The sequence below is a fragment of the Peromyscus californicus genome, unplaced genomic scaffold, assembly GCF_007827085.1.
Source record: "Peromyscus californicus insignis strain IS unplaced genomic scaffold, ASM782708v3 Scaffold_16__1_contigs__length_79575227, whole genome shotgun sequence".
Lineage (NCBI taxonomy): Eukaryota > Metazoa > Chordata > Mammalia > Rodentia > Cricetidae > Peromyscus > Peromyscus californicus.
This window is the reverse complement of record NW_026294458.1, coordinates 59,483,369-59,504,133: the sequence shown is the minus strand read 5'-3', so window position 1 is coordinate 59,504,133 and position 20,765 is coordinate 59,483,369. Positions and strand designations below refer to the sequence as shown.

The 20,765-nt window shown below is 37.0% G+C and overlaps 2 long non-coding RNA genes across 12 annotated transcripts in view; one reads left to right on the top strand and one right to left on the bottom strand.

Annotated features, from left to right (window-relative positions):
* The window catches only part of LOC128112177 (uncharacterized), a 610,610-nt gene that overhangs the window by 96,049 nt on the left and 493,796 nt on the right, over positions 1 to 20,765 (bottom strand). The gene's annotated exons all lie outside the window — the stretch shown is intronic.
* LOC128112178 (uncharacterized) overlaps positions 1 to 20,765 on the top strand; it is a 149,494-nt gene that overhangs the window by 113,730 nt on the left and 14,999 nt on the right. For 3 of the 7 annotated variants that reach the window (XR_008218887.1, XR_008218885.1, XR_008218886.1), the window contains one exon: positions 1 to 20,765. This exon is cut by the window's left edge and continues 10,733 nt beyond it. This is a non-coding gene — a long non-coding RNA (uncharacterized LOC128112178). The other 4 variants (XR_008218890.1, XR_008218888.1, XR_008218891.1 and 1 more) reach the window with 4 other exon arrangements.

The window sequence follows — 20,765 nt, the reverse complement described above, 5'->3', positions numbered from 1 at the left end:
TCATAAGAAATTATTTTCACTGCTGCAGTTATGACAACTGATATGGTCCTTGGGACAACTTTATTATGCACAAAATAAAAATCACAGAGAAGAGAATAGGCACATTTTGATTGACTCACTATTGTTTTTTTTTAAAGAATGTGATCCGTTCTCCAATAAATGTTCTCAGATGTGTAAAAGCCATCTATAAATGTTTATTTTATATAGAATTTTTTCACAAGTTCTTTAAAACTAATGTAAACTCTCAATTATTTAAATGTGCAAATGTAGAGAAAGCATGTCTACTTAAAAGCATGTCTATATAAAGCATTTCACCATGTCATGCTCCATGGTGATGGCTACATGGTTATTTTTCTTCTTAATAAAAAACTACAAACATTCTGGAGACTCCAGGTGTAAGCTGTTAAACACTTTTCTACTCTTGTACAATTGGTTCAGATGGTTCTGCTGGTGCAGCTTATTGACATGTTGTATAACACTGTACATACTATTTCTTATTATTTAATTTATGCCTTCTAGTGTTTAATTTTCTCATATTCAAAACTTATCCAAGTTCTTACACTCAAAATGATCAGTAAACAGAGCTGTGCTCATATTCTTTAGTAACAACATACAAAAAGCTGTTCATATGGGTGGGGTGTGAATGGATGAGTGTTTGTGTGTGTGTGTGTGGGTGTTTGTGTGTGTGTGTGTGTGTGTGTGTGTGTGTGTGTGTGAGAGAGAGAGAGAGAGAGAGAGAGAGAGAGAGAGAGAGAGAGAGAGAGAGAGAAAGAGAGAGAGAATTGATAATTGGGATGCCATTTCCCTAACAGCCTGCTTTCTTAAAAATTCATGTTTAATTCTGTCCTCTCCATAGTCAGGTATGTATTTCTATGATCAAAGCTAATATTATGACTTCAAGAAATGATAAAATACTTGTAAATAGTATGGCTAGTGTGTAATTTATGGACAATTCAAAGTTTCTTTATTTGATATTTACTACAAGAAATAAAAAATTGAGCCGGGTGGTGGTGGCACATGCCTTTAATCCCAGCACTCAGGAGGCAGAGCCAGGCGGATCTCTGTGAGTTCAAGGCCAGCCTGATCTACAGAGCTTGTTCCAGGACAGGCTCTAAAACTACACAGAGAAACCCTGTCTCAAAAAAACCAAAAAAAAAACCAAAAAAAAAAGAAAAAGAAATTAAAAAATTGGTTAAAATGGCAAACAAGCAAAAGGGTATTCATGGTAGAGTGGTCATTTAGTCTGGGTTGATGAAAGAAAGAAATAGATTTTGTGTGCCTGCCAGGTATAAAGGGAGGTCTTCGTACAGGAATTATCTTGGATATTTTATTAAGAGCATAAGTTAAATAAGGTCAAAAATATAAATTAAGATATAAAGTACACCCAAAATATTACAATATTTTATTTAAAATAGTGCCAGTTTGCCTACTTACTTTGATGAATACTCTATTAATCTTTACTCTTTACCTATCTGATTGTTGGATCAGTTCTATGGGAGTTAAATTTATACTTGATTATGATGCTGTCTGACTCATAAAGTAACTGAAAGAGCCAGAATAAGTAATATTCAAATTATTTATGTTTTATAGGCATTGATTAAATAATTAGAAAAGGTCAAAATATCATGAATTAAACTAAATTTTTGGACACAGGCCATTTTTGGTTGCCAGCAGAAATATAGCAATGAGATACAGAGACAACTTCGGAATGTTTCCTTCTCGACAAGGTCACAATTTAGTAGAACTGAGAGGACAACAAAAGACTAAACTACAGACCTATGCTGGAAGAGCCACAGTGCACAGCCCAGGTGACACCTGGCTTCACCTGTGACATCTCAGCAGAGAACACAGTGATGTCACATCCATAGCTAGAGCTCCATGGCCGTGAGCTAATAGATAGGTGCTGTCTTATGCCGCTAAACTCTCATGGTGGAAATTATAACACAGTCAAAGCAAACCAATTTTAGGGAGACATATCATTCAAGGATAAACTCACTGTATTGATAACTTGATATACGAACCATTAAAGTTATTTTCAGCAGCTAGTTACAAATCATGTAAAAAATGAGCCTCCTCAATAGTTAAAAACAAAATATAACAAGACAACATTTCCTTTGTTTGTCCAATTATTTGTGAGTCTTTTGGCTATTCCTACTATATAATCTTCAAATTAAAGATTATAAAATATATCAATAATAGCTTTATATAAGTTTGTCACTCCCTATACCAACCTTTTCTTTGAAAATATTTCCATTGAAACTGGTATGATCTCAGTCTGGAAAGATGGCTTTATAGGTTAGTGCTTGCCATGGAAGTGTGGTGATATTTTATTTGTGATGAAATGTGATTTTATTTGTATTTTAATAAATAAAGTTGCCTGGGGATCAGAGCTAAAAGCAAGCGATTTAGCAGAAGTCCAGCAGTGGTGGCACACGCCCTTATTCCGATCACATGGCAGGCAGAGTCTCTGGGTGTTCAAGGACAGCCAAGCGGTGACCCTAACCTTTAATTCAGTACAAACCATAGAGACCTGGAGGTCTGTATAGACAGGCAGTGATGAGGAAATCTTGTGGTTGGGTTTACAGCCAATGAGAAGGTAGAACAGAAAGGCAATAAAAAGACAGGTCACACAGGTGAAGGTCTCTCTCTCTCAGGGGAAGGATGGCAGTGAGTGGTAAGCTAAAGGCTATTCACTAGTGCTCTGACCTCTTGGGCTTTTAACTCTGTATTTGGTTTTGTGCTTTTTATTTAATAAGACCATTTAGAATTTCATCTATGGAAGCCTAAAGACTTGACTTCAATTACTGAAACCAAGATGGAAGGAGATTGCTGTGGGATGTTCTGTATGCTGTGAAAATATGTTGCTGTGATTGATAAATAAAATGCCGATTGGCCAGTAGCCAGGCAGGAAGTACAGTGTAGGTGGGACAAGAGAGAGGAGAAAGCTGAGGAGAAGAAGGCTGAGTGAGGAGAAGCTGCCAGGTGCCACGAGAAGAAGCATGATGTAAGATACTGGTAAGCCACGAGCCATGTGGCAAGGTATAGATTTATAGAAATGGGTTGATTTAAGATATAAAAACAGATAGCAAGAAGCCTGAGCCATTAGGCCAAAAAGTTTAAATAATATAAGAGTCTGTGTGTTTATTTCAGTCTGAGTGGCTGCCGGCCTGGGCGGGACTGGAGATAACTCCAGCTACAGGAAATAAATAACTTGCTGGTGAAACTTGTCTTCTGACCTCTTTCCTGTGGCTTGTGCATGTGTGCATGTGCACAGTCTCTCTCTCTGTCTCTCTCTCCTCTATCATGCACACACATACATACAAACTAATAATAAATAAAAATTTACAAGTAAAAAAGAGACTGTGACCTTTCTTAATTTCTGCTTATTTTTATAAATATTTATCATAGCCATTATTGTTTTATGAAAATTATGCATGGGATATTCATGTCAACAATTTCTGAAAATTGTATACATATTGCATGTATTTTAAAATGAGAAGAAATATTAAGTATTTCTTTTTGTAGTATAATTGAAGCTATTTAATGAAGTGTAACAAAAAATCTATTACAGAATAACCTTAAGGAATATATGTTGCATTATTGTTACAGTAATTATCAATGGAATAATATTATTCAGTTTGCTGATACATACTTCATGAGGCTACATCTAAATTAATGATATCATGCTATTAAGATAGCAGGAATTTGTTCTTCTAAAATGCTCTCTCTTGGTTTTTATAATAAGACATTTCTTCCTTGTTGCTATTTGTTTTCATTATATAAAGTTTCATTCTCTGAGAATATCACACAATTATTTTTATACATTAGAAATGAAATCATTACTCAAATTTATTGCTTGTAATAGATGTATTAGGCAAGAGGTGTGGAACTAAGAAATAAATATGACAAAAGAATTTAGAAGAGCACCATCTTAAATATGTGACTAAATATCACTTTTATTATTCATTTTACTTGTGAGCTGAATGTTCTTTTTGTTATTTGGTTTACTACAATTCATTTCATCAGTAGGTTGTTACTGTATTTATACATCTGAAACCCATCACACTGAACAATTGTCCATGTTCATAACCAATCAATGAAGGTTGCTGTGAAGAACAAAAATTAAGAATATGACCCTAGCTTTGTGTTAGTAATTATGTGATGGAAAATATTTGGTCTCAGATCCTTGTAATATCAGCTGCCTGAAAAATCACCATTTCTGCACTCTTGGAGTCTTAAACATCATTAATCATTTCACTTCAGAATTCAATAGGTATGGATTTTGTAAAACTTGGAATGGCTACGTTAATGATGCCTAATGATGCCTTCCTCTCTTCACCCCTACTCAAAGTAAGAGTAAAATTATAACTTTAACCAGATGTCTTGAATGAGAGATCTCATGTAATTAAATTCTGAAACTTCAATCTCTAAACTTCAGGCAGCCACTTAAAATAAGGGACCATTTTAACTGCTCTGAACAGAACTCCCTTATGCTTTTGTCTCTGGGGAGGATTGCCTTATAATTCCAGCACTTCAGCCAGATTGTTTGCACATGGTTGAGCAGACATAACATATCATTTTACACCAGTATATTTAATATCACAGATTCTTTAATGGACTGACACACTGTTGGCAGTATTAACATATAGACATCATTAGCTTTCCAAGAGATCCATAATTGAAAAGTCATCCTGATGACAAATGTCACCTTGTGAGTACTGTTCTAAGAGAATAAAGCTTTGCAGATATCCTAGAAAGAACAAGGGGAAACTCATTTATGACCATGTTGAATCCATAGCCGCTATGTTCTTCTTAGCCTTCATGAATTGCTTGCAATTTGCAGATTTCTGTCACAAAATTGAACTATTTCTCCTAATTCCTAAAAACAGTTCAATTTCAACCCAGCATATTCCTCAGATGCTAAGTTAGTGAGCTACAGATTTACATGTCTCTATATTACATATTTCAATAGTTTAAGGTCTAAGTCCAAAATTGGTGAAGGTCTAGAAAAATTTGTATGAATGCATTTGCTCATTAGAAACAACTGTAAATATACTATGCCAAATTATTTTGCTGGGTGAAGTAATGTATTCTTTTTTAATTTAAATTTCTTCTCACAATAGATTTTATTTACTTCAATTTAAAAAATTTATTTGGCTTTAAATTTAAATTAAAGCAATATGTTTAGATATATCCTCAATAGGAAAATGCTTTTTTGGCTCAGTTATTTCTCTCCCTTTGTTCTTGCTTTTCCCCCGTCTTCTAGATATTTTTTCTTCTAGAGATAGATTTACTTTTTTTCTTTGATATAAATCCTAAGGTTTGAGAGAGAAGACCAAAACCAATGCTTTTGAAAGTTTGAAAAATAAACTGAAATGTGTGCATTTGAAGTCATTATCACACAAGCTCTTCCTCTGAGCCTGGACTTGCTATTTTGTGTCTCTAAGAGTGTCTGGGTCAGGTGTGGTCTTGAATAAGAGGCAGTTTTGTATATAGATGAGCTGAGCCAGCTCAGGGCTTAGGGCCATGATGTTTTTAAAGAGGGTGGTAAAACTGTCTTTAGGTATCTACTTAACTCTAGAAGATATCAATGCTGACATTTATAACCACATATGTCCACATCTTCTGACTCTCAAGGCGGATACTTTCAATACCTCAAGAATAGTGACTTGGAGGTGAAGTATCTTTAATATTTTCTTGGCAATGAATATGCAAAGTTTTAACAAAAAGTATAAAAGGAATAATTAAATCACTTTTTAAAATAAACTGCATATTTAGATTAATTCAATCAATCTTAAATTCAACTCATCCTTGAATCAAACTATTTTGTGTGCAACTAACACAAATAATCTGCTCAAAATCCTGGAGTTTGAGTCCCCAATGTTCCCATTTAACAGCTGTGTGTATTTGACTATCAGTCACAGCACTTTCTTTTCCCTGTCTTTCAAAAGATGAGGGCAATTCCTGCCAAGTTATATTTTAATGATCCTTCCTACCACATGGGTTTTTCTCTGAAGATTTAATAACTGGTTCATCTGAAGCAGCACAGTTCACTAGGGGTGATTTATGTACAGACTCCCAGCCAATGTTGCATTTGGCCATATTTGTAAATGCTTTTGTTTGTCACAGTCGGGGTGTGAGTGGGGATGGGGTGGGTGGGTGGATGTGTGTTTGTGTATACATGTATGCAGCTGAGACATTCTACAGCTCACGGGATGGACTATACAATAAAGAATTCCTCAACTGACGTGTCAGCAAGACTGATGGGACTCGCTTGGAATATCAACAACTGCAAAACTCTAACCTTTATTTTAGAGTACCAATGTCTACTTGTTTGACTTGTTGCATTCCACTCTTTTTCCTTTATCACATTGCTTCTCTTCTACATCTTTTCTTATAGTTTTGGTTGTGAGCGTAGTCCTTAACAGCTGAGCTATCTCTCCAGCCCCTACATCGTTTCTTTGTGGAGTCTGATAGAATCGAATCCACAATCTTGTAAGTAGCTGACATCAGAATGAAACAACCAGAGAATCTGAAATGTCTTCTGTGCTCAATAGTATCATATCAACTTGACATGAGCTAAAGTCACCTGAGAGGAGAGAACCTCAATTAAGAAAATGCCTTTACAAGGTCTGTTTGTAGGTAGGTATGTTTTCTTCATTAGTGATTGATGGGAGAGGGCCTAGCCATTGTGGTCCTGGGTTCTATAAAAAATGGGAGGGCGCAGATCATATGGTGACACCAGGAGACAGACAGTGAAAAGGGGCTAGCCATGTTTTTTTGTACCAGCTTCTTGTCATGGAAACTAATTCACATTGTACGAGCAGTACTGGTTCTTTGATGGCAGAACCTGAAGCAGCCTAGTTGACCACAGGCCCTACCTGTTAAATATTCTACATAATCTCCTATCATGCCTACACTTGGGACCAAAGCTCCAACACATGACTCTCTGGATGGTTGAAAGCAAACCACAGGCAATTGTAGCAGCATGGAACAAATGACTGGATGATAAACCTCTTTCTCATAATTGATGTTTTACTTTTTTGTTGAGGTATCAGTTAGGGAATGAATAAATACTGACTACAGTATGAGGTTCAAAGTGTAGGTTAAAATAATATCTGTTATATTGAACAATATAAGAGATTACTAAAGAAATGGATAAGAAGAAAGGAAGACACAGAAAAGGAAAACAGCTTCCTGAGATCAGTCTGTTGGAAATGACCTCCAATATTGCTGTTGCATGAATGGATTTATCAATACATGCAAGAGCATGGTTGTTAAATCCACAGCTTCACAGCTAGCTCTTGATTACATCATCAATACAATAAACCCCAGACTTATTGGAAAGCTGCAATTGTTATTTCTAGGGTTTCAGAATATCTGCAGAATAAAGTGATAGGGTAAACATTTAATAATGAGTATCTCAAGAAAAGCCAATCTAAACATCTGTGGTTTCAAGACAGAGTTAAAGTGCAACTTCTGGGGTTATCACTCAGTATCATCCTATTATTTATTCATTACATGCGGGTAAGGAGCACTCTCAAAGGTTGGAGTAAAGGGGCTGGAGGCTGTATAGGTTATTTTTGTTAATTATACATATTCCATCTGAGAAATTTGTGTTGTTGTTTGTAAGTCTGTGGATATTTTTTTCTTGGTTCTTTGTTAAATAGTAATTACACATTGGGTGGATGTTGGCAAATTTGGATTACTACTCAAACACATAGGTACAAAAGTTGCTGTCTTGGAGGAATGAATGTGGGGAGAAATGGCCCAAGGAAAACAGCAAGTAACATTTTCTTTTCTATATGATCTCATTGTACAAAAGCCTATGTTAAAGTTTTTTTGTTTGTTTTATCAACTGTAAACTTCATACAGTGCATTACTAACAGATGTAATAGTTGGACAGAAAAACACTCATAATCCATTTTTAAAGCTTAAACTGTGTCTCTAGGCAATAGGAGCTGTGACTATAGCCAAGAGTGAACAACATCTAACACTTGTGTCTTTAGTAATGTGAAAATAACTTTTAAAAGACACTTAGCTGAATTTTCTGAGACTAAGGACTCAGCCCTTAGACTGTACTTTCAAAAGATAATTCTCCAAGAGAGATGCTTTCCAGTTCCTTCAATAAGAAAAATAGGATTGGAATTTTGTCTAATGAGAATAGAAGGGTGAAACTTGGTTTACATTTCTTTCCGGTCACAATCTGCTTTGTGGAAACTTCAGATTCAGCTTCCTCATTTTACATTCTGAGTTTTTTTTTCCTAGCGGTAGGAACATCTGAAACTTAACATTTACATATATCTTATACTCACACACTCATACTGAGTCTCAGTAGATTTTTTATTATTTGTGTGTGTGTGTGCGCGCGCGTGCGCACACACATGTAACATTTGTGGAGGTGAAAGGTCAACTTTTAGAAATTTGTAGGGTTTTGCCTTCCACCTTGCTGAAGCAGGATTTCTTGTGACATTTAGGCACTGCACTGTATAGTATAGGCTAGCCAGCACATAATGTTCCCATTCATTCTCCTCTCTGCCTCACATGACATAGGGCTGCTGAAATTACAGATAGGTACCCTGTTTTTACATGATGTATTAGTAAGGACTCTCTAAGAGAACTGAAATGATATAACTAATATATATGTGTGTGTATATAATATTCTATTTATATATATTATATACCTATGTATTATAAAATACATTTATATATATATTAAAAGGGGATTTATTAAATTGGCTTCCGTGATATCATCTGTGTAGTCCATCAATGCTTAATCCATGATGAGTAGTCTCAATCTGGCACTGAAGGCCTGGAGGATTCCTAGAGAACTACTGCTCTTCCGTCTACGTTGGAATCCTGATGAAAGTGGTTCTAGTACGAGTGAAGCAATGTCACAGCAACAGAACAGATGAACTCACCACCAAGAGTGAAGGCAAACAGGCCAAGCACAAAAAGTTTCTTTCTGTCTTCCCATGCCATTTTATTCGGGTGACCACCAGAAGGTGCCACCCCCATTTAGGGTGAGTTTTCCCTTTTCAGATAATCTGATCAAACAATTCCCGCACAGTTGTGCCTAGATGCGTGTAATTCAGTTGATTTCAGATCTAGTCAAGTTGACAGCTGAGATAAGCTCTTGTGTGATTCCCAGACGTCTAATTTAGGTCAACATATTTGCCTGGCAAGCACTTTTATCCACTGAGCCATTTCCCTAAACCTTCCACAACTTCTTGTGTTTTAATTAACAGTCATCTGACAGTTGATCATTTTCCTTAATCTATTTTATTTCATTAACTATTTTATGTATAGACTACGCTTTACTCCCCTCTGTAGTTCTATTATTGAATGTACACTTCTATGTTGGTTCATCTGTTTCTTGATCACGGTGAACTTGCTTGGTGTATATTTGATATTTGCTAATAAACTCTGGTTTGGTGTTTTCACCTATAAAAAGGCTATGCTTGTAGAGTAAGAATCTTCAGAAAAATATTGAGGTTGCTTCTATTAATACCAAAGCACACTGATATCTTGAACTTAAAATTAGCTTTACATTTCAATTATCAGTTTGTGGGATTCTAAGGAGGCCTCAACCCTAAACAAAGATCTACAGAAAACTAAGGAATGCGAAGAATGGGAGAACTAGTCTTCTCCTGGGAGGAGTACCACAGTTGGTTATCCAATCCCAAATGGTCAGCCCTAAAAACATACAAAAAAAATAACATTATATGGACTGAGCAGGGCATATTTTGGAATATATGTGTAGATAGATAGATAGATAGATAGATAGATAGATAGATAGATAGACAGATAAATTGATAGATAGATAAATAGATAGATAGGTAGATAGATAGATAGGTAGATAGATAGATAGATAGATAGATAGATAGATAGATAGATAGATAGGTAGATAGATAGGTAGATAGATAGATAGATAGATAGATAGATAGATAGATAGATAGGTAGATAGATAGATAGATAGATAGATAGATAGATAGATAGATAGATAGATAGATAGACAGAGATATGTGTAGTTGGAAGGTTTCTCCAGTCCTGCCCAGCCCCACTTATAAAATAATCACCCAGAGGCTTAATATTATTTACAAACTGTATGGTCTATGACAGGCCTCTTGTTAGTTAGCTCATATCTTAAATTAACCCATTTCTATTAATCTATGTTTTGCCACGTGTTCCACAACTTACAGGTCTGCTGGAATGTTGTTCCTTGGGCAGAAGGCTAGTGTCTCTCTGCCTCTGTCTTCTTCCTATCTCTCTCCTTGGATTTCCACCTGGCTATACCCTGACTCACCATAGGCCAGAGCAGCTTCTTTATTAACCAATCATAGCAACACATATTCACAGCATACAGAAAGACATCCCATAGCAGATATGCATGTAAAAACAATGAAAAAAAACAGGTTATGAATTTAAAAGAGAGTAAAGAGCGTTATCTGAGTGGGTTTGGAGAGAGGAATGGGAGGAAGGACGTGTGATTAAATTAAAATGTCAAAAACATATTAAAATTCAAAAATAAAAGTCTTATAAATGAATGAGGGAGGCTTAAGCTTATGTCCAGGAAATATTGCTTTTACCACCCAGAGCCATACCTAGTCTAGATGGTTCTACAGATTTGCACACTTGTTTAAAATGACGATGACAGAGTTTGCAGCTGCATCTTGTGTATTCCAAGCCTTATGTAGAACTCTTAGGTTTAGCAACAGGCATGGAAAGACCCACAAGTGTTGATTACAAATTTTCCCAGAACTCAAGAATTACGACAACAGTCTTTACCTTCATAGATTCTACTTGCTATTTGTTTTTAGGCCAAGATAGTACTTCATTGATTGTGTGTGTGTGTGTGAGTGTGTGAGTGTGTGTGTGTGTGTGTTTCCTAATGAGAACATTGGATACCAGAAATTAGACTTTGGAAATAAATGAATTGACTATCTTTCAGTCCTACCTTATTACTACACTTCATTCTTCCATGTATTACTTATTTCAAGACGATTTCATGTATTTGCAGTGAGGAGTAAGTGAAACTTATAGCCACTGAACTCACATTATTTTTATCAACACTCTCTGTTGTTTTTATTATGTTGCTGTTGATATTTTATTCTTTGATATATAAAAATTCATTTGTTGTTTACTCCCTGTGAATTTTATTCTCACTCACTGCTCTTATCTAAATGTTTGTGTTCACTCTATAATTCTTAGACTGGTATCCTGGTAGTCCTAGGAGATAGGGCCTTGGGGAAGTAATTAGATCATAAGGGCATAGCCCAAATAAATGGGATTAGTGTCCTTAGAAAAGAGGCCCTAGGGAGCTTATTATCTCTTTCCACCAGAGAAAAAGTGTCATCCATGACCCAAGACACCCACCCACCCTTACCACATAATGAATTTGAGCCTTGATCTTGGATTGTAGCCTCTGAAACCACAATGAATTTCTATTTTGTTAAAATACTTAGTATATTTTATTTTGTTACAGCAGCCAAAACAAACTGTGGTGTGGTTAATATTGTTTGCCCTTGAATTTGCCTTGTCTGTTGCAAAGACTGTGGCTACTGATTAGTCTTAGTATTTATCTATACTGTTAATTAATTTTTAAAACCCAAAGTCAGTCTGTTTTAGATCAATCCCTGGCATGTGGTATATGAATGTATATTGATAATAATCTAGGTGGAATCATTAGTACATGAGTAAGACTTATTAAAACAAAATATTTGTTTCACCTTAGCTCTGTTGTGTTTTCATGTGTAAAATTATAAAATTTATACAAATCTCATTGTTAATTTTTTGGTTTATGGTTGTATTTATTTGAGAGCTGTGTTGTGTAGTTTTCTTCTCATATTTATCTTTAAAATTACAGCTGGATTTAAGATGACGTGAAAATATGTTATACTACCATCAGCCAACCCTGTGCATCTCATTCTTGTGTATGTACATTCCATTATGTTAGCACAAGGTGGGACTGACTGATATACATTTCTGAGATGTATACATCTTCATCGAAAACATATGACTTTTTTTCATGAAAATTGATTTTTTTTCAAAAGGAAAATAGAATGTTACATGAATGTTCTTGCAAACCACTTATATAGCATGTGACATTTAATACATAAATAAAGTTTAATTTAAAATAGAATTAGGTATACTACATCAGGGTAGCAAAAATTAAAATAAAATAATAATTAAATAAATTTTAAAATAATTAAAATCAAAATTAAAATAAAATCAAGATACATCAAGTTGATACCAGGTAACTTTGATATGTTGTACTAGGAACTTCATGTCCATGGAATTCCTCACTAAACACACATTTCCAGTTTAATTGTGACAGAAATATCAGAAAACTTGAACTGAGGGACAAAATACTTGACCAAAACTCCTCCATACCATCCAAAACATATGATTCAAAAAACAAACAACAATAGAAACTGTAACCACCAAGATCAACCGGGGAAGTGTCTTACATGGAGTTTTGAAAACGAAAAGAATGATTAAAAAAAAAAACAAAGAATACAATATGTATTTTAATTAACAATAATGTATATGAAAAGGAAATGGAGGATAATAGAGCAAGAAGGATTGATGATGGGGAATGGAAATGCAGGTGGAGGCAGAGGAAGGAGTATAGGGAGGAATAATTAGCACCAAAGACCTTTAAAACATACGTATGGACCATGTGTGGGTGTCTGTTCTTGTGCCTTCTCTTGAGCTCTTTTTTTTTCTGTTTGCTTTGTTCAATTCCAATGTGTTACTTTTTGTGTTATCTTATTATATTTTGTTTTATTATTTAAAAAGTTCATATGGAAACTAATACTGTGAGAGCTTTCTAAAATGCACATATACACATAAAAAGAGTTCACATGAAGTTATTCACTGACTGGCAGTGGGGGATGCCTCTCTTGAACACCATAGGCCAGCAAATGAGAAGCATAGTGTCAGGAATCAGTTACTTCTTTTGGAAATCTTGGTCAGTGGTGTCCCATATACTCCCAAATATTATTATTGCCGTTGTTCTTGGTTTTCTCCAGAACTTGATAGTAAGACACCACACACTTGAGTCATAGATCATGGAGAAATCTAACTGGTACCAACGTGGAAGCTTCACCACTACTGGGTAGTTTCTTAGTGCTGGAAGGTTCCGTGCATGATATTGAAGGAGAAGAGCAATCACCAGTCTTACCCAGGTATGAACCCTGTGAGCTACAATAATAATGAGCCTTACAAGATGTGCCCATTCATACAATAGTGCTATGGGAGTAACCTACCACTTCCTGTTTGGAGTTTAAGCCTTCTCCACAAGACCTAATGCTTGGCTTGCACCATTAATTGGGCCAGATTCTGTGGCTGGCTAAGTCCTAATGCCAATGGTAGAAGCATCTGCTATTATTCTGCTAAAGGAATATAGTTATTTATCTAACTCCTAATGATTTATTGTTATAGTTTACTGCATCTCTCATTCCTTCTCAGATAAACTTCTTTTTTTAAAAAAATAAGGTAACTAACACAGAGACCTACAGGAGCCACTGTCCGTAGGATGTGTTGTTGGTTGTTTTTTTTATATCTAGCCCCGCATTGAGCATCAAAATGTTGGTGTTTTCTTTTGGCTATTTTGGGTGACCCTCCATCCAGCTCCCAAATCACACATGGAGGCTTATTCTTAATTATAAATGCCTGGCCATAGCTTGGATTGTTTCTAGCCAGTTTTCCTTAACTTTAAATTATCCCGTCTACCTTTTTCCTCTGGGCTTTTCTTGCTCTCTTCTGTAAATCTTAATCTTACGCCATGGCTTGTTGTGTAGCTGGGTGGCTGGTCTCTGGAGTTCTCTTCCTTCCTCTCTTATTCCTAGATCTTCCTCTCTTCCCAGGTTTCTCCTTCTATATATTCACTCTGCCTGTCAGCCATGCTTATCCTTTCTCCTGCCTTGCTGTTGGCCATTTAGTTCTTTATAAGACCATCAGGTGTTTTAGACAGGCAAAGTATCACAGTTTCATAGAATTTAACCAATGCAACACAAACAAAAGTAACATTCCTTAAAATAATATTCTACTACAGGACAAGAGAGTGTAGAGTAATTAGCCATAGTTGGGACATCCGTATCACACCTCCTTCTCTCAAGGCTTAAGAATCATAGAGGAAGATGGGGCATAAAGATTGTAAGAGCCAGAAGCAGTGTATGACCACAACAAAACAGTATTTTCAGCATACAACAGGACAATTGTATATATGAACTCACCCTGGTTGGGAAAACATGGATAAGACTTGACCAAGATCAAGTCATACAAAATCCCAGCATGGAGTAGAGAGGTGATCATAAAGACCCATGCCACTAAAGAACTATTGGCAATTGATGGTTTCTAGGGGAGGAAGAGTCAGTTTTTCTCCAAGTAAGTGACTCTAAAAGGCTACCCAAATCTAGTAGAAGGACCTTACACATACTGGCATGTAGCTGAAAGTTTTCCTGTGTCCTGCCTGGCCCATGGTCAGGACAAATCTCTCTCACCTGCTGGTCCCACAGCCGCTTGGACCCAAATGAAGACACACAGGCTAATATTATTTTTAAACTATAGCTATGGCAGGCTTCTTATTATCTAGTTCTTATATCTTAAATTAACCCATTTCTATAAATCTGTACTTTGCCATGTGGCTTGTGGCTTACCACTACTTTTACATCTTGCTTCTCATGGTGGCTACCTGCAGAGTCTCCTCAGCTCTGCCTTTCTCCTCCCTCTCTATCTGTTTGGATTTTCCACCTGCCTCTAAGCTGACTTGCCATAGGCCAAATGGCTTTATTTATTAACCAATCAGAGCAACATATTTTCACAGCATACAGAAAGACATTCCCCCATCAGTAAGTCAGCTCATCCCCAGGAAAGACTAATTCCTCCCACTCCGGGCAGCTAATCAATGGGATTATGTTTTTAAGAACATATGAAATTGGGAGGGAATAGTGGTAGATGTTATTGGGAAGATAATGAAGGGGATGAAATAGAGAGTGGACTTGACAAAAATTGTATAATATGTATGTATGAAATTATCAAACATTAAAAATTAAAAGTCATAAAATAGCAGTGTATCAGTGTTGGTTCAAAAATATACCTTATGTCAATCATGAAATACAAAGTAGTAGTAGAGGAAAATGGCATGCATTGAAACTCTGCATTATGTAGATAAGGTTTCTGCAAACCTGAAGCTACTCTATAGTTCAATTTTGCATAACAATACATCATTTTACCAGTAGCATAAACTTTACTTATATTGCTGCAAATAATTAGTCTAGTTGGTTTCAATTTTGTTCAATGGAGGGTTTTACTGCTGTATTCAAATGCCCTATTTCAATAGACATTAAATAATTTGGAAGCGTCAAGAAGTTTCCATAGCTCCTGATCATTTGGATGAGTTAATATTCATACCTAAAGTTAGCTTCTGGAAGAAACTCCCTGTGTGTATGTGTCGGTACAGTGTTTTTTCTCCCCCAGATTCGGAGCCATATAGATTTAACTGCATCTAAGGAACTCCATATTAAGACACATCAAAATAGAGCAGAACACTTTGACCTGATTCTGTCAGCCCAAACTCAACTGCCTCTTAGCTCCTGCTTTCCTGACAGAAAAGCACACAGTTCCCAGGCAGTTCCAAGGCCTCACTAATCTCTTTCCAACTCTACAAGAGTGATGCTCCTATTTTACCACATACTTCAAGCTCACTGCTTCCAAAGTCTCAATCTTCGGCATTAGCCAGGTGAGTAACTGCTCAGCCTTGATGTCCTTGCAGACTATATCATGCCAATAATAGAAAACCTAAATGTTTCTGTATTTTATGTTTCATATCCTGGGTTGGTGTTACAGAATTTAAATGGAAAATCATCCTGAATTCAAAGAGACTGTCTCCCAAGCAGGGATTTCAAATGCTATTCTGAGAGTCACCAAATTTAAATCCCAAACTGTGAGACATGCTTTCACTTCCTGCATTGATTTTTGGAAAAGCAAAATATTTTCAGAGTTCTTTCTGAAAGCTACCTACCTGAAAGATCTTGGTTCTGAGACCTTTTTCTTTCTGCATTTATGTCTCTCCAGTATCCTCCAAAGGAAGGTTCCTAATTTGTCCTGAAATTATTTCTCTAAAGAGTCAATTAAGCTCCGGTGAAGATGTTTTCAAATTCAGTACTGTTGATATTTTGGGTTTTGAGTAAAAGACTGCCCTGTGTTGTGGGACTTCCAGCAGTATTCCTTGTCTCGTCCCAAGATACCAAAATCAATACTTCCCCTGTTGTGATGACCGAAAGATATCTCCACAGGTTTTTAAAAGTCCTTTAGGGAGCAACATCAACCACACTTGAAAACTGCTGATTTAGTGCAACCATCAGAATTCAATTTTGTTGAAACTGCTGACGTACTTTGATTGGGCTCATATTCAATAGTCAAGGTGCCAAGAGACACATGAAGCATCTTCTCTGTTGGGTGTGCATTCTCTGTGTCTTCATACACTGTGAAAATCAACAAAATTGCTGTGGAGGAAGGCTTGTGGTTAGCATGGAGTTAGCAGGTCTGTGGAGTTCAGATAGTTGCTTCCTTTGCATGAAAGGTGATGATTTTCATCAGAGGGATACATATTAGTACAAAGCATCTAGGTTCAAATTGGGCCTTCTTCTTTGACAGCGAATGGTCAACACCAGTTATTTCTGTGCCCACTCACTGAAATCTGTGCTTTGTGGCTCAACTTTGGTACCGTATATTAATTATTTACTTATTTGTTTGATGGTTTTATATAATTTTTAAAGACAGGGTTTCACTTCTTCTGTAGATCAGGCTATCTTCACATTCTTAGTAAACTTCTTGCCTCAGCCTCCCAAGTATAGGTATCATAAGGATATGCTGACACATTCAAGCAGCTCTTAATAATTTATAGCATGAGTAAGCAACCTATGAGCCTTTAAAGCACACCCCCACCCATTACTTAACATATGATCTATTGCTCCAACAATGGACTTCTACATTTGGATCAGTCCCCAAATATAGCTCATGAAGCCCAAAATATTTTCCCTCTGTCTTTTTACAGAAGCATGCAGACAGTTTCTGTTTTAAACATGACATCTGAAAACATTTATCCCCCCCCCCCATTTTAAACCCTTAATCCCACATATTGCACCAGCTTAGATATAACAGCACCAGCCACACTGGTAATAGTGTCTGATTCTTTAAAATCCTCTCCAGTCACAGGGCTTATTTAGACACCACTCTTATCCCCATGAAAATAAGAAGGGTGAGCCCTTACATCCAAAGACCACGTTTATACCTGTGTTTATTATATCTGTCTACAGGCACAGCAATTCCAAACACCTGTTACCCTTTGCTCTAAGTTTCTTTCCTCAGGCTCTGGAAATGTTGCAGAACACAGTGGCCATAAGGAGCCAGCCAGCTTGCTCTTTCCCGGTAAGTGGAAGGTCCAGTGATGGAGGGAAGCAGACAGTCTTTGGGATGCATAGAAGAGCTTGAAGCATTCTAGGCAGAATCTGTGTTTGCTCTTTCTCCTTTCTTTTTTGTCATGGTTGTTTGAAAGCAAAAAAGAATCCAGAGCAAGTTCTCCTAGCAGACCTATACATTTTTAAGTTGTCATCAATCTGCAATTGCTTTCCCATCACAGCTAGTCACTGTTATTATATTTCTCCTAAGGCTGTTTGAGATAATATGTTATTAAAAGCTCCAGTTAAATGAGTAACATTTGGAAAACAAAGCATGTATAGGATATTTTATTATTGTGATATTTTATTATTGTGAGTCAGAATGCTAAAGTATACATAAAGTAGAGATGAGATGATAAGCTTTAATTCCCATTCATATTCATTTTTGGAAATGACTGTATTGGAAATATTGAGAATAGATACAATACTAAAGTTATCTCTGGGGCTAGAGAAATGTTCCAGTGGTTTAAAGTATTTACTCCTTCTGCAGAGGACCTGGGTTCGATTCCCAGAACCCACATTGAGTTCACAAGCATCCCTAATTCCAGTTTGGGAGGATCTAAAGCTCTCGTCTTACCTTTGCAGGCACCAGGCATGAGTGTGGTGCACAAACACACATGTAGGTAAAACATTCATATCACATTTGAAATAAATAAATCTAAAAGAAAAATAATTAAGCTATCTTGCATGCAGTAACTATTTTCATATCTATGTTTTCCTGTGAATAATCTAACTGCTGAGGGTAATATTCCATAAATGGTGCTTGGTGAATATAGGCATAGTAGAATAGTTGTTCTCATCAAAGCCCACTTCATACTTGTCCCACCTTTGTGTGCCCATAACAAATGGTTCTGTAGTCAAAGTGCACAGAGCTTGACCAGAGGAAAGCTATGGTTCCGCACAGTGTGGATCCCACTCATGATTTCATTCACAGTTTTAATAGATCCTTTCTAAATATAAACATAAATACACTTTGAATTTCATTAGAATCAGACTGAATTCATATGAAATATATAAACTCCAGCTATCAATGAAACAATATTCAATCAATATCTAAATGAGCTCTGAGTTGGAAGTCCAAGAGAATGCTGATCAGGTGGTATTACAGTACAAGTATTCCAGCAGTATCTACTACCTGAAGGCACGAACATCTAAATTACAGCATACAGATTGCGTCAATGTTTAGCGTTGGCTTTGAGGAAGGAGGCAAGAGCAAAGCTTTTGAGGGAGGAGTCGAATAAACGCAGATGACGTCAGCAAAGACTAGACTATTCAGAGCTGGATTCTGAAAGGCTATCTTGGAGCAATGTTGAAAGGGGAGGGGAGAGGAGAATAAAGCTTATTCACAAGCCTGTTATGGTAACCAGTGGACTTCCTTTACGGGGACACAAAGGGCTAGCAGAGTCCTGCATGAAATCCACAGTCTGCTGTCTAGTTACCAAACTGACGACCTCTTCCTCTTCTTTCTACACTAGGCTCATGTTTCTTCTGACAATTAAGTTATTCTGATTTATTTCCCCATGTTTCTTTCTGGATTTTTTTTTTCCTATTCTCTCCATTATGATCCAAGCTCTTTCCCAAACAGTATTTATGAAAACTTTCCGATTAAAAAGAAACCCCAAATCGCCCTTCTCTAACATTACTTGACTCTTTTATAAACTGTCAGTTACTGTCTTTGGAAATCTTTTATTTTTCTCTCTTGGATCAAGTTAAAGTTTTGTATATTTATAATTTATCTCTGTGATGGTTAATTTTCACCTTTGAGGAAGACCTAATGGCCATCCATGGCAAGTGAGAGAGGAAGAATCAGTTCTCTCCAGATCCCTGAGAGCCGATACAATCCTAAGTGGTCAGCCATAATTACATTTTAAAGATGAACTGTTAACTTGCTGTCTCTCAACCTTCCCAGGACGCCATCACAAAATGCCATCAACCAGCTGACTGATAAACAGGCATTCATTTCTTACCAAAATCAAGACAGAAGCAGATTGGACATCTGCTGAAGGCCTGTATACCAGGTTCATAAATGACTATGAACTGCGGGTCTCCACATGGTGAATGAAGTAAGAGGTGTCCTGGGCCTCTTTTTTGGCACTAATCAAATTCATGAATGTCCAGCCACTATCACCTGACAATGACTTTTCTTTCTGGGTGAGAAGCAGTGGTGGCACACACTTTTAATCTCAGCACTTGGGAGGAGGAAGTAGGAAGATCAGGAGTTCAAGGTCACCCTGGGCTGCAGGAGATTGAACCTGAGTCTGAAAGAGAAAAAGGCTGTGGTGGCTCTCACCTTTTATCCCAGCACTTGGGAGGACCATGCTTTTGATCCCCACACTAGCGAGGTGGAGAGAGGAGTATAAGGTGGGTGGAGACAGGATCTGCTCACTCAGTCTGAGGATTCATAGAGACAGGGCCCCCTTTGGTGTGAGATTTCGTAGAGCTAAGAAGTCTTTGGTGGCTGGCTGCTCTGCTTCTCTGATCTTTCAGCTTCCACCCTCAATATCTGACTCTGGTTTTTTATTATTAAGATTAATTAGGACCACACTTCATTGAGACATAAATATTCAGACTATGGTAATGTTCTCTGAGGAAGTTTAGAGAATCATGGATGTCATAAAATTTCCATTTTTACAATATAACCAAACAGAAACAAGATTTATTAAAATAACAGTAATAACTTACCATTTTGGCCTTATCTAGAGTTTCAGAAGCCATTGTACCGCAAGTGATATGTTTTATACACACACACACACACACACACACACACACACACACACACACACGCGCGCGCATGCACGCACGCACGCACGCACACACGCACACACAGAGTAAGTGTCCTATATCTAGATGTGAGGGTTAATTTTGGAGAGATGCCAGCTAAACTGGCAAAGCTCACTCCTGTGATGGCTATGATGGTGTTTGTGGAGAAGACTGGCAGGTGGGTCCATCAACTCCACGAGAAAGATTCACCCCCAGCGTGGGTAGGATTGATGGAGCAGGCTGAGAGCATGAATGAAGCACAGGGTGGAGGAAGGAAGAATTTCAAACACATTCTACTCTTCTTTCAGCAGCTTCAGTTTTTGCTACTTCCAATGCCTGTGACCATCAGCTCCATCCTCTGAACAGGGACCAGGACTAATGACTCCCTAAAAGCCTTTCAGCCTCTTGACTTGAATTGGAGATGCACCGTAAGCAGCTGTTCTTTTGTGACTTTCAGCTTCTTTGACTGAGTGGGACTGGTTTCCAGAGAGCTCTCCAGCCTGCAGACAGCCATCACTGAACGATTTGGCCTCTTATCAT